General features: G+C 30.1%; 1 long non-coding RNA gene across 2 annotated transcripts in view; it reads right to left on the reverse strand.

The window, feature by feature from the left end:
* Positions 1–684: 684 nt before the first annotated feature.
* Positions 685–13,193, reverse strand: part of LOC118182417 (uncharacterized) — a 143,102-nt gene continuing 130,593 nt past the window's right edge. The window contains exons 2-3 of one of the 2 annotated variants that reach the window (XR_015041007.1): positions 11,549–11,618; positions 685–1,288 (exon numbers count right to left, since the gene is read on the reverse strand). This is a non-coding gene — a long non-coding RNA (uncharacterized LOC118182417). The remainder of the gene's footprint in view (positions 1,289–11,548; positions 11,619–13,193) is intronic. The other variant, XR_015041008.1, reaches the window with a different exon arrangement.

Raw genomic sequence — 13,193 nt, forward strand, 5'->3', positions numbered from 1 at the left:
TTTATTTTATTGTTAATAATGAGCTGTGATAAAATGTTGAATTTTGAAAAATATGAAAACATGAATCCTATTACGATTTAGCTTTAATTAGAAGTTTAAAAAATAATAAACTACCTACTCCAAAAGTAATGCATTTAAAAAAGGATTAGTTATACATACCCTCCCCCCAATATATATAAATATAATTACTAATAATGTCATGCAGAATGCTGCGAATTTAATGAATTTAGAGTGAGACGAAGTATATAGAATCAGGATCGAGCAAATGTGGCTAATCTGCTAACAACAAAGTAAAAATTGAAAACGACTTAATCAAAAACTTTGAAAATAAAGCTGAAATTAAATGTAAATAATACAAAATTAAAACAGTGTATACATTTAAAACAAAATCCACACTATATTAAATAATAATTGATAATTCCTTGACCTTTGCCAATGAGAGCTGAAAGATTTATCTACAGAGCTAAATTATATATGGATGGATTGCAAACAAAGTAATTTTTAAATTTAAAACAATAATGAATGAACTATTAATACCAAAGTAGCTTTATTTTAAAAATAGTTTAAGTTTTTAAGAAATTTATAATTGTTTGACAATTTTCAGATAATATCTGCTATTATCTTAAAATAATTATCAGGATATAACCTGCCGCAACGTGACTTGAAATTATGTTAAAATGTAAGAATCATAATTTTAAACAAGAGTACTACTGCTACTACATTTAGAAGTTATTAACTGTTCTTAAATTTTAAATTTAAATTAAAAACTCATTCTCTTCTTTAAAATATTTTTTTTTCTCCTTATAAGGCAATACTAAATTTTGCTTTGCGTACGAATTTCTTAGCTCTATATTAAGATTCACCAATTGTTCGTTAAAATAGAAATACACTTTTCTTTTATTTTTGAAAATCTGACATCGGCTAGGAATTATGAACGAATTCATTGCTTAGTTTACAGTTTCATCACTCAAGCAGCACAACAAAGAGCGACCGCTATTGAATTTATAAGGAAGGGAAAGAACAATATGCAACATCTAGGCCCTACACATGAGTCGAGCCCACAATTTTGAGCTTCCGATGAGTAAAGTTTCTTTTAATCACTTTATAAGGTATTTCTCCCACCTTCTTGGCTTTGTTGTGTGGTGTGGTGGTCTGCACACTGGGCCGGTATTCCAGAGGTCCGTGGTTCGATTCTTGGCGAAGGCGATTGCTAATTTTTCATCTTGCCTGCTTCCAAAAAATACCTAATGTCTCTACAACTTGACAACCCGGGCGGTAAGACGTAAACCTGGAATTAAAAATTTATGAGTATCTACATTTATATATGTGCATTACAGATATTATCTCTTCGTCAGAATATATTAAGGTTGCATGCTCACTCTAAAGAAATATTTATTTAGAATTTATCAATCAAATAATTTCCAAGCATCATTAATTACACACCCAAATTATTACTGTATTGAGCGATCTGCTTTTAAATAACTTGCTATTCTCTATACCTTTGAATCTTATACAATAGGGCAGCTTTTCGTAAACTTTCCTCAAGTGGGAACGACTTTTAAAATAAGAATGCTATGCCGACCCCTTTACTTTTGTTTCTTCGAAAGAAATTTTTTCACATATGTTATTACCAGTATACTTATATTTTAAAAGCAGATAATTAAAATTAATTTAATTTTATATTGACATTCATTAATTAAATCAATAGAAGAAAATTTATATTCGTATTTCAAAATTCAAGGTAATTAGAGTTTGAATAAGTTTTGCCTTATTAATCAAAAATTAAATAAATGTTGGTACTCACACCAACAAGATGGATGAGCTTGCCATTCTTGCACAGTTGTTCAATGTTTGGTTGTATGTTTGTAAGTTTAAATCCGAAAATCGGTACATACATCAAGTTGATTTTGGTCCCTTGTTTATATTTTAGTTAGTGATGAAAACTCTTTTTTATGTAGATACGTAAAAACCAACTGAATTTTATTTTTAAAGCATCATTGCACAGTGTACTACATTCCGTTTTCACTGGTAATAAGGTCAGAAATTTAACTTTGGCTTAGAATTTTATTTTAAAATCGGTTTTGTTAAAGAGTTCAATAAACTGTTTTCTTTCATCAGTGTCAAGGAACACTTGTGGTCCACGGAACACAAATTGAAAAACGTTTTATTAGGAGGATCCAAAATCTCTGTCTTAGAAAATACATTGAAGGAAAAAAATGGTCAATTCCTCGGCAACCGTCTTCGAAATCTTTATTACAAGGGCATGTAATTCTGACTTACAACATTTTGAATCTTATTATATGTATTTTATATCGAATAATAATAATAATAATAAAATAAATAAAAAAATCAAGAAAGAAAAATTGCAGGCATTTGTTACAATATTTGGGCTGGTTTAATTATTCGGATCATAAAAGACCTTTAAAGATTTTATTTCAAAAGTTGCAAAGTTTCCTGTTTACAGATAGGAGCCAGTTACAAATAGGAATCAGAAGTAAAGATATTACATTCCTAATAATAAGTATTAGCCATTCTTCGTTGTATTTGTATTTTTAATGTTATCGCCTTCTTTTAGTTTTAGATCAAACGTATGACTTCACACACATTTCAAAGTATTTTGAAAGTTCTCAACTTGGTTAAGAGTTTAGAAATATGTAACTTTAATTCTTGTAATTTGTAGGGTTTCCCCTGATCTGGTAATGCTAATTAATCCAATAACTCTAACAGAGGGAAGAGAATTATCCCTATGTCTGAAACAACGCCAAAGTCGTCAGATGGTTGAAAATAACCTTTTTATTTAAACAGAATTTAAAACACAAAGGAGCTTTTTTATGCTGCAATATAACCACAACTTGAGGTGTTAACCTAATACCAACACCTAAATAAGTTCCACGTTTAACATAAGTTAAACGTAGAACAATAGTCAAAGACTACACAATTAAAATTATTACGCTAGAAGCTGGTTCACTGCTATACCACAGCGTCAGAATTAAAATGTCGGCAGCCAGAAAACGCAAAGTCGAATAATTGCAACTGTTAGTGGAACTAACGCTTAGCGTCCAAGCTTTCCATTTGCATTTTTGCTACTCATTTGAATATGGAAAGAATATGGAAAAGGGAAGTTATACTAAAGGCTGAAATATAAATAACTGACTAATTAGCATAAAATACTCTACAAATTCCCAGTATAAGCGCTTTTTAAAAAGTCGGGTGATGGGGTTTTGTTAAGCATGAGAGGTTTGTTCGGTCTCGGATAAAATCCAGTAGTTATTGCACAATTTGACACATGGAAATATTCTATAGTTAAAAAGACTGAAATATTCAGCCGAATAAAATTCTTTTCATTCTGTAAAGTAATACCGAAAGAGACAAAGAAAGTGAGATATTTAAATGAAAAAAATTTGAGGTGGACACCTGATGACTTTTTTGTACGATCTATTAAATTATACACAATTTTTGGCTGCACTTCATTTAAACTTATTTTCTGGAATTTCATTAGAGATTACCTAGAAAATCAATCATCATTAAAAATTGTGAAATACAGAAAAATCCTAAAACATCATATAAAGCTAAAAATAGGAAAAAAATAGAATTAAAATTAGAGTTCCTTGGCAAAAACAATCAATTCGGACAGCGGGCAAAAAGACAAAAGTTTCGGTGCAAAAAATTGAAACATAAATTTTGGTCACACTGGACAAAAGACAGTTTACTATTCTACTGAGAGTTTCAAATGTAAACAATAGCGGCCTCGTTAAGATTAGCCACTAAACTCTTAAATTGTCGATAATTCTACAACTATTGCATGACGATTAACTAAAGGAAGAACAACTTTAACCGAAGCATAAGAACAATATAATTCAATCTTTAAAACAAATAATGTACAGTTTTCCAGCATATAGGAATAAAAATACTTAGTTCACTGGTAATAGAGTGACAATATATATATATATATAGATATATATTATAGGTCAGGTGGGGAAGATTGCAAAGAAAAGGGGAGGTGCACACCTAGATGGCATAGCAGTCCTACATACAAATTTTCAACGTTCTATGGCTACTCATTTTTGAGTTATGCGAGATACATTCGTACGTACAAATGTAACGAAAAATATCCCTTCTAAATCCATTTTACAATCCGTTTTGGAAAAAAAAAAAATGTTTATTCTGTCCGTACGTAGAGATTGTGTACGTAGAGATATAGAGATTGTACATAGAGATGACACGCAAACACATTGTTCAAATAAATTCGAGAACAGTCAAAATGGATATTTTCGGTGGTAAATATGGTACCGGATATTTTTCGCAATCACAATACTTTCTTTACTTCGTACAAGGAAGTAAGAATGCTGTAAAATCACTCTGTTAACCGTAGAAACATTTCTATATTTAAAATGATGAAAAGAAGCGTAAAAGACATATAAACATAATTGTATAATAAAAAAAAATTCTTTTAAGGTTTTATAATTACTTAAGTATGAATTTTATTAAAATTTTTCTATGAGTAGTATTTACATAGATGTCTCATAAGTTCCCGTAGCAATCCCTAGTAAAAAATTAAAAAAAAAACCTATTAATTCATCATTAAACTTATTTTGCTATAATACGTTAGCATTGTTTTCTATGCATATTATTTATTAGTAATCTAATATAATATTTTTTATAATATATAAAGCGTGTGAGTAACGAATTGTCTAAACGGGTTCTTTTAAAAGATTTACCTTCGAGATTTTTGGAGTGCGCTTTATCTTATATAGGTCGAGTTGCGTTGATTGCACGTTTACTACCTCTCCCTCCTTGTTATTAACATAATACGCTCTCAAAAATGCAAAATATGTAGTCGTGCTCGTGTAATTTTGTTTTTAGATGCGTATAGAAGCTGTTTAAAAAAGAATATTTTCTTCAACTTCGATCGCGTTACTTTATATTGTTCCATTATTACTGCAGATTAATTTATCACAAGAATAAAAAGTCGATTGGATGTATACTGCTATTGTGATTCCCGTTTCTTTGAAAAACAATCTACACTCATTCATTCATATATTATCACTCATAAGACAGATTTAATTTGTGAATTACCTAAGAAAGATTTCCGTGTAAAAGCATACTGCTTGAAATGTGAAGACCTCCAGCGTCACAGAAATCTAATGGACGGTCTTATATATTTCGGTGTACAAAGCGCACTGGTGTATAACGCGCATTATTAATTTCAGACAACATTTCTTAGTTTTTAGGTACATTCGCCGTTAAACGCGCACCCTTTTCTTTATGAAGAAACCTGAAAGATACATGTGTGATGCGTTTATCTTTTGAAGTCATTCTTTCAAAGATTTTTCGCAGGCTTTCGAACAATGGTGTAACGAATTGACACGCGATAAGGGGAACAGTATATGTGTGTGTGTGGGGGGGGGTGCTTAAAAGAGTAAATAATTCTGCAGAAAGAATCTGTTGTATTCAACGCAAGAGTACACAAGAATGTTATTCTAGGATTTCGAGAAAAGGGAGACATAATTCGAGGTAAGAATGCACTTTCAATCCAAATGAATTAGCAGAATTAGGAGTTAGATGTTTTCTGATTCTGTTATCATTTGAAGCCGTGTCTTTGAAGTCAATATCGAAGGCAATGAAGGAATAAGGAAGAAAAAGGAGACTAACTGCATCATACTAGTTTAGAAATAGCATGCGAATAGATAATAAAAGAGTGGAAGGAAATTAAGCTGATATGATTCAAAATCCATCAAAAATGCAGTATATTTAACGATCTAGATGGAACGGAAAATGATTATTTATTTATGGACCAGAGTAACAGTGATGGGGAAGATGAAACAGAATTCGATGATGTGTCTGAAGATGAAACGAAGACGAACATGACGAACTTTTCATACTGCTAAGATATACAATTTTAAGTTCATAAGGAATGTCATTTTTTTAAACAAACATAATTTAGGCACATGGTAGAAATATAGTTTTTTTATGATAATAATTTGTTTATTTTTAAATTCATCATTTTTAAATCCTCTGTATAATTTGCATCCGTAAATTTTGATCTTATAAATTATATTAAAAGTGCGTGCTATATGCTGGAATATACGGCATTTGGCTTATCAGAAGATGTCTATTTGTTTATTTGTCGACCGGGTGTTTTAATGATAGTTCCTTTGCCTTTCATTCATTAAAGACGCACTGAAACTTATAGCGTGTTTTAGTTTAAAAAAAATTTAATTTAATTATATGATTTAATAAAACGATAAACCTAGGATAAAGACTTCTTGATTATGAATAATTCATTGGAAAGCTCAAGATGAATCTGATGTACATTTTTGAATGTTTTAACGTATGGGTTTCGCAGTTTTAATTTACTGCTTTCTGAGTATACATTCGTACGCAATGAAAATTCAAATTACTGAATAATATTAAAGTAATAAATGAGTAAATAATATTATTAAAACTATATATATGCATTAATCTTCTCCTTTTTTGTATTTTATTTACATGCTACGTTATCTTTTTAAATATTTATGTCTAATATAACATTTCAGAATCACTATTTTTGTATGTAACTGTCCTTTTATCATTTCGCAAGATTACGCGAGTCAGAGAGAAGTCGAATCGAAAAATCGGAGTCTGGCTCAAGTTTTTGAATAAAAATGCACTAAATGACCTGTCTTCTTTACTTAATTTTTTAATACATCTTAAATGTTAACTTCGAGAATTAATAAACTAGTGAATAAGTATACTCCTTTAATAAAAGCAGAATTTCTTCCAATTAAATGTCTTAAGAAATCTGTAGTAATTAATTAAAAATTCATAGAATAAATAGCATCTCATTTATTAAATTGCTGATGTGCGCTGGAATGTTAAAATAAACATAATATAATTTTATTCAAACGTATAGTTCTTTTCTACTTAACGAAAAACATTTTTTAAATTTAATAATTTTTTTTTCTGTTGCTTAAAGGTAGTGGATATTGTGTTCTAAAATTCCTTTCGATCATTCGAACTAATATGAAATCCATTTTCTGCTCACTTGGTATGAACTATGGGAATATGGCTTTCCAAATTGATGAATCCGAATAGTTGAGTAAAACGTTTGGTGAGTTGAGGTGCGGGTATTTGAATCAGTTACCTCTCATTATGCAGTGCGATTCAAAAGATGTTCTGCCTTGAAGGGATCAGCTTTTGTGAGTACGCCTGTGGCAATCCCGAAGTGTTTTAACCTCCACTGGGTCATCTCGGTCCTGGAGCTCCAGTGATCTCATGTTCTTTTCTTCTACACTTCTTCTTAGCTATTTCTTTTCGAGTACAGAAATAACTTGTATGATTACTAAATTACACAAAGAGTGAGTAGAAAGTATCATTTAACGGAATATTTTTGAAATGACCACTAAATTCTTTCACACAAATCCGCATAACAAGATACATTTCTCATAACTTTGTTCAGAATGTTAACTGAGATATCCAGCATGGCTGCTTCGAATGCTGTTCCACGTATCTTTCAACTTCTAATGTGCTTGTAGCAAAGCAAACTTCTGTTCCTCAGTAATACTGATTGTTCCTTCATCCTACCTCTCGGTTACCGTAGTTGGCGTTCTGCCTATAATGAGCAAGAGGTGTTCAGTGAAAGTCAGATATTAATTCAGATTTGCAAATGTATTCCGTTGTTAGAATACATAGAACGTGCAATCAGAATTCGGAAACACATGAATCGCGCTGTATTTAATTGCCAATTAGATCTAAAGCGACTGAAATGTCTGATAATGATATTAAACCATTAATCAGTTGAGAAACTATTACAGGTTTTTCATCTGATACTTCAAGCGGTATAGCAGTTCAGAATCACACTTTTATTAAAACCCAATACTATAGATTGAATTTCAGATTTAAAGCACATTTATTTTCAGACTTGCAATGAGGAAGACTTTAGCAAAGAATGTTTAGAAACAGAAGAGTGGAGTTCACTGGAACCAGAGTAAACTATTAACTTTTTTTAAAAATTCTGAAAACACTTTTTCGAGACATTTGTTAGTACTACTTATAATTAAAAATATATTTCAGGCAAAAATGAAAATTTTGTCATGCCGCAATTGGATTCATACCATGTGAAATTTTGAGGCTTCAGTAAAAAAGGTAAGTATTCCATTTTTCACCTGTAAATCCCATATTCTAATATTCTTCAAATAGCATACAGTCGATACAATGCATCCAGATAAATTTAAAAAGCAAAATTTTTATCCGGATTAATTTAGATACCCACCTTCTCAGAGATCTCAAAAGGAATATTTCCGCGATATTATTTATGCCTGAGGTTCTGACTCTCATAACAATTCAATACTCAAAGGAGACGCTACCAACGCAAAAGTCTTATCTAGTCAGTTTAGACATCTAAGCTCCTGTAGAGCTTCACCTATAACTAGAAGCAGAATAAGCTCTTTTTCCCCATTTAGCGGCCGCTAATTAAGACCGCTGAACAGTGATATTCACAGTTGCTTGCATGGCTGTTTTTATTTAATCTCACCATATATAATTTAAATGTGCGCTCCTTTTCCTTTCACAGACCACCACAAAAGCAGCCCTTTCCTAGGCAGGTACCTTTCGAGTGCTTTACCAATAATCAAACATACACAGTTACTTTAAGAAATAGCTTAAAATGAATTCGCTTTGAAAGAATAATGTATTTTTTGCGATATTTTCTTAAATTGTAAATATGTAAATATTATTTCAGAAACAAATTTAAACGAAACTGATAGTAATTGCTATTTATAACATATGCGTTTGCTAAAACTAACTTTTATAAACATTTCTTTAACTTAACACGTACATATATATCTTGTGGGAATTATTTTTAATTGTATTCAAAACTATTTTTTTTTCACATTTCATAGGCACATAATGCTTTTGAAAGCCTATTCTTAGGCTAATGAAGGCACATAATGCTTTTGAAGGCACGTAATGCTCAAGGCACATAATGCTTTTGAAAGCCTATTCTTAGGCTAATGAAGGGTACAGTAAGAGGCAATATCCTGGTTATTGAAAGCAATGATGCTAATTATTGAATGTGTTGTATAGTATTTGATAAAATTGTAAAATGAAATGAAGTTAAATTCTTAAATACAAAACCGAAGTGTTTCAGAGTAATTTATTTATTAAATATAATATTAAGAAGAGATACTTATATTTTACGAAAAAGGATATTTTCCATTTTAATCTCAGAGAAAAATGTGTGGACAAAAGGTTTGAAAGAAGGTCTGAAAGTATTTTTTATTGTATTTATAAATATTTAAAAGACCATTAGCGGTATCTGTACAAAGGTTTTTGAGAGTTACATTACGTATACTACCTTGCATATATCATCCCTTTCCCTTGCAAGTGTTGCCAATTAAAGAAACACAGTATCTTTGTTTTCCGCATGACCTTGTGCTTCGTATTCGTAAGCGTCTTCCTTCACTTCTTTTTTTCTATATGTGTTATGTTTTGGATACCACAGGCAAAATGCTGATTAAAAAAACTAATAAAAACAAGCTAGAATTACACTGTTAGTGTTTATTATTATAACTGTCTTTAATCAATCAAGTTCTGTCTATATTCCTCTTAAATCGCTTGACAACCTGATTGATTCCAAAGTAATAAATGTATTTCTTAATAATTTAAATCTTTGTTTTACTTTTAAATTTATATGTCTGCCGCTATAAGCTAAAATATATGCAACGTTACTGTAAATACTAAAAAATGTTCTCTGACGCTATATTACATACTTGGTACAGAATCGCTTAGTTTTCAGATCTGTTTTCATTTGTTTAATTAGTCATTTATGTATTTTTGAAGGTACCAGAAAGTACTACGTATCTCGAAAAGGTGAAATGAATAAAAGGACATTTTACGTTATTTTTATACATTTTTGTCTGATATCAAATGGCAGACGACAGAATTTATAACAATAGCCAGAAAAAGTAATTGAGTTATTTATGTTTTATTCTTTCAGACAGAAAATATTGCTTAATTGCTTCCATTATTTAATTCTCTTGGCTTTGTTAATTGAAGAAATATTTTAATTTTTTACTAAAATTATGTATATTGTAATAAATGGTGCAGTTCTATGACACTTCGTTCCTGAATTTTCCTTTATGCATTTAGTGACTTGATGGTTCAGCATATGAATTACTTTTATTCTTTTGTATGAAACTACCACCAAGCTGAAAGGGAAATACATGTCTAACGTAAAGTGTTAAATCTCAGAAATACTATTCTGTAACACTGAAATGGGGTTAAATTCAGATTTAAACTTCCTTTTGAATTTGCAGCTAGAGAAAATGCACTTAGTTTAAGTTTATATCCTTTAATTCATGAATAGCTTTAGAAATATCTATCCAGAAGTTACAAAGACTAAAGTAATGCCCCGGGGATAGAGATTTCTAAGCGTTCGCAGCGTCAAACGATCTAAAAGATAAATTCGTTCCTTAACAGCTTTTCACTTCATGCTGAAAAGCACATGTCAACCTTTGTTACCGGAATCTTTAAAGAATAGGAAGTAGTTCAGCGCCCTCTGCTGGTGAAGCGACGAAATTCATCGCATGCCTTCAAGCGGAATAGTCATATTCACTCAAAAGTAATTTTGTTTTAAAAATATTGCCATATCAAATTCCTACTCCATGACATTTTTGACCACTGACGGGTATCAGTAATTACAATTTCTGCTTTCAGAATTAAAATTTTCGCTGGAGCCGTCAGCAGTATTACATAAATGTCTCTTCAAAAACTCTGCAGTAAAAAAATAGCAGATTCTTTAAATGAGACAGTGCTCTTTAATGACGTATCACAAATGGATCTAAGCTTTGAACATAATTGAAGGATAATGTTAATTTTATTGCAACTGATCAAGAGTTTGGTGCAAATAAACAGCAATAATAAATATAATTATTCTCTTTTACCTGCTTGATAAGAATCTGAAATCTGCTCTGAAATATCATATAAGTTTGTTCTTGTAGTGTTAGCGTAAGTAAATGGGGAAGGGGACTGAAAGCAATTTTTGATTTTTATAAGCTTCTATTTGGCTGCGTTTGTCGCATGGTCAAAAATGTGCAATCGGTTTCTAATTCCTGATAAGCTATCGAGTTTAAATTTTGAGCACCCACTGTTCGTATATTACAACAATGCAATGTGGTGAAGCGATTTTTTTTCCAGATTTTGTTTTAGTTAATTTTTAAAATTTTGCATATATCTTTGTTGAATAGACAAGCTAAAAATCTCAGGAACTTACTGTATCGGAAAAAGCGAAAACAACTTTTAAGTGAAATTTGTAAAAATTTTTAACATAACAAAATTTTAACATTTATCAACTTTTTGCTAAATTTCCGAAAATTGCACGATTTTTTCGACTTTATAATTTTAAAATTTCAACTTCCAAAAATGTATCTTTTATCAAGTTCCGAATTTTTCACAAAATATAAAACGAACTCTTCGCCCTTTTATAAAACAAAAATGATTAAAAGTTATAAAATTGGCAAAATACATGTATACAAAATGAGCTACAGTATGAAACAAAAGGGTAAAATACCGCTTTTCTCACTTTCAAGCTTATGATGTCACTCCGTTGGTGTTTCTTGATTCCGCCAATCCCCATTAATCTAAAAAAAAAAAAAAAAAAAAAAAAAAAAAAAAAAAAAAAAAAACAGGACTAAGTAGTGTTTAAAATTGATGGCAATAAAATTCCCCCGTCACTAATTTTTTTATTTCATAAATTTATGTACATTTTCGCACTATTTCATTAAAAAATATATTTGCTTAATTTTATTGTGGTACGTTTTTGTATTATTTTATGAGAATATAATGTTCTAACATTCAAAAATTTATTTGTTACAAAGATTCGAAATTTTTAAAGCTTATAAAGAAAACTCTCCACCATCATTTAAAATAAGAATGTAATAAAAATATCAATTAGGCAACTTTCTAAAAGTGTTTTTGAAGAAGTCGTGTTTTAATAAGTTTTCATTTATTCAGCTGCTGGTGTTTTTCACTTCGGTCAAAACTTCTTGATCCATTTTTAAACCATTTCCTAATAAGCTATCGAGCTTTGCCCATAGACTCATTAATTAAGATAAAATAACACTTGGAACAAGTATTAATTTAGAAGTCAAACAACAAAAATCAGCGTTATATTTTCAAATTTTCACATGAATAGTTTCGATGGTTTTACCGAACCATCATCCTCTGTCAAAGCGCAAATGTTTGCACTTTGGCAGGTTTGCACATTGACTCCATGTGCCATTTGGCAGCTGAGGATGATGGTTGGGTAAAACCATCGAAACTATTCATGTAAAAATTTGAAAATATAACGCTGATTTTTGTTGTTTTACTTCTAAATTAACGCATACACTCATTGTATAGGACAATATAGTGTGGGGCAGCGATATTTCAAAATATGATTTACATATTTTTATTTAGTTTAATGTTGAAATGATTTTTTGGATTTATCTTCATTTAATGAACAAACTACATTTACTAGAATTGTACAGTTTGCAGCATCGGATCGAATGAAAAGCATCTTTTAAATTAAATTTATATCAGATTTCAGCGCAGCTGATTTTGAATTAACTGATGTTTTGGAAAAATCGCTGCCTTTTTCAATCATTTGACATAATAGAATTTTTGGGAGCAAAAGAGTAACTTTTCATTGTTGAAAAATTAATTTTAATTTGAAAAACTTGATTGGAAAAATGTCAGAGAGGCTTGAAAGAAGAAAATAAAAATGTCGAAAAGTACGTTTTTACTTAAAACTCATAAAGTCATTAATGAACCAAAAGCAGAAAAATAGTTTCTCATATAGTTTAATGGGATTAAGGAATTACATAATGTTTCTTACAAAATATTTCTACGATTTTTATCACGAATAATAAAATGTAGGCGCCTAAAAATGAAATCGAATAATCAAATTGCATTGTAAAAGTATAAATCGTTATCTTTAAACTTTATCAAATATGCTTTACGCTTTTATTATTCGTGATATAAAATTTAATTCACTTATGATTCTATAAACTTTAAAAAAAAGTTTATTTAAAAAAAAACTGTTTTTATACGAAATGCTCGTATGTACTTCTTGATTATATTTGTGCTAAATATTTCAGTAATACTTACCTAAAATTGAAAACTGGAGGAAAAATTGCAAATTGAAAACTTTAGGGTTTAGATGCGAAACTTTAAAT

Source organism: Stegodyphus dumicola, chromosome 5, assembly GCF_044657685.1.
Source record: "Stegodyphus dumicola isolate Sdum_Otavi_A_Nest chromosome 5, ASM4465768v1".
Classification (NCBI taxonomy): Eukaryota; Metazoa; Arthropoda; class Arachnida; order Araneae; family Eresidae; genus Stegodyphus; species Stegodyphus dumicola.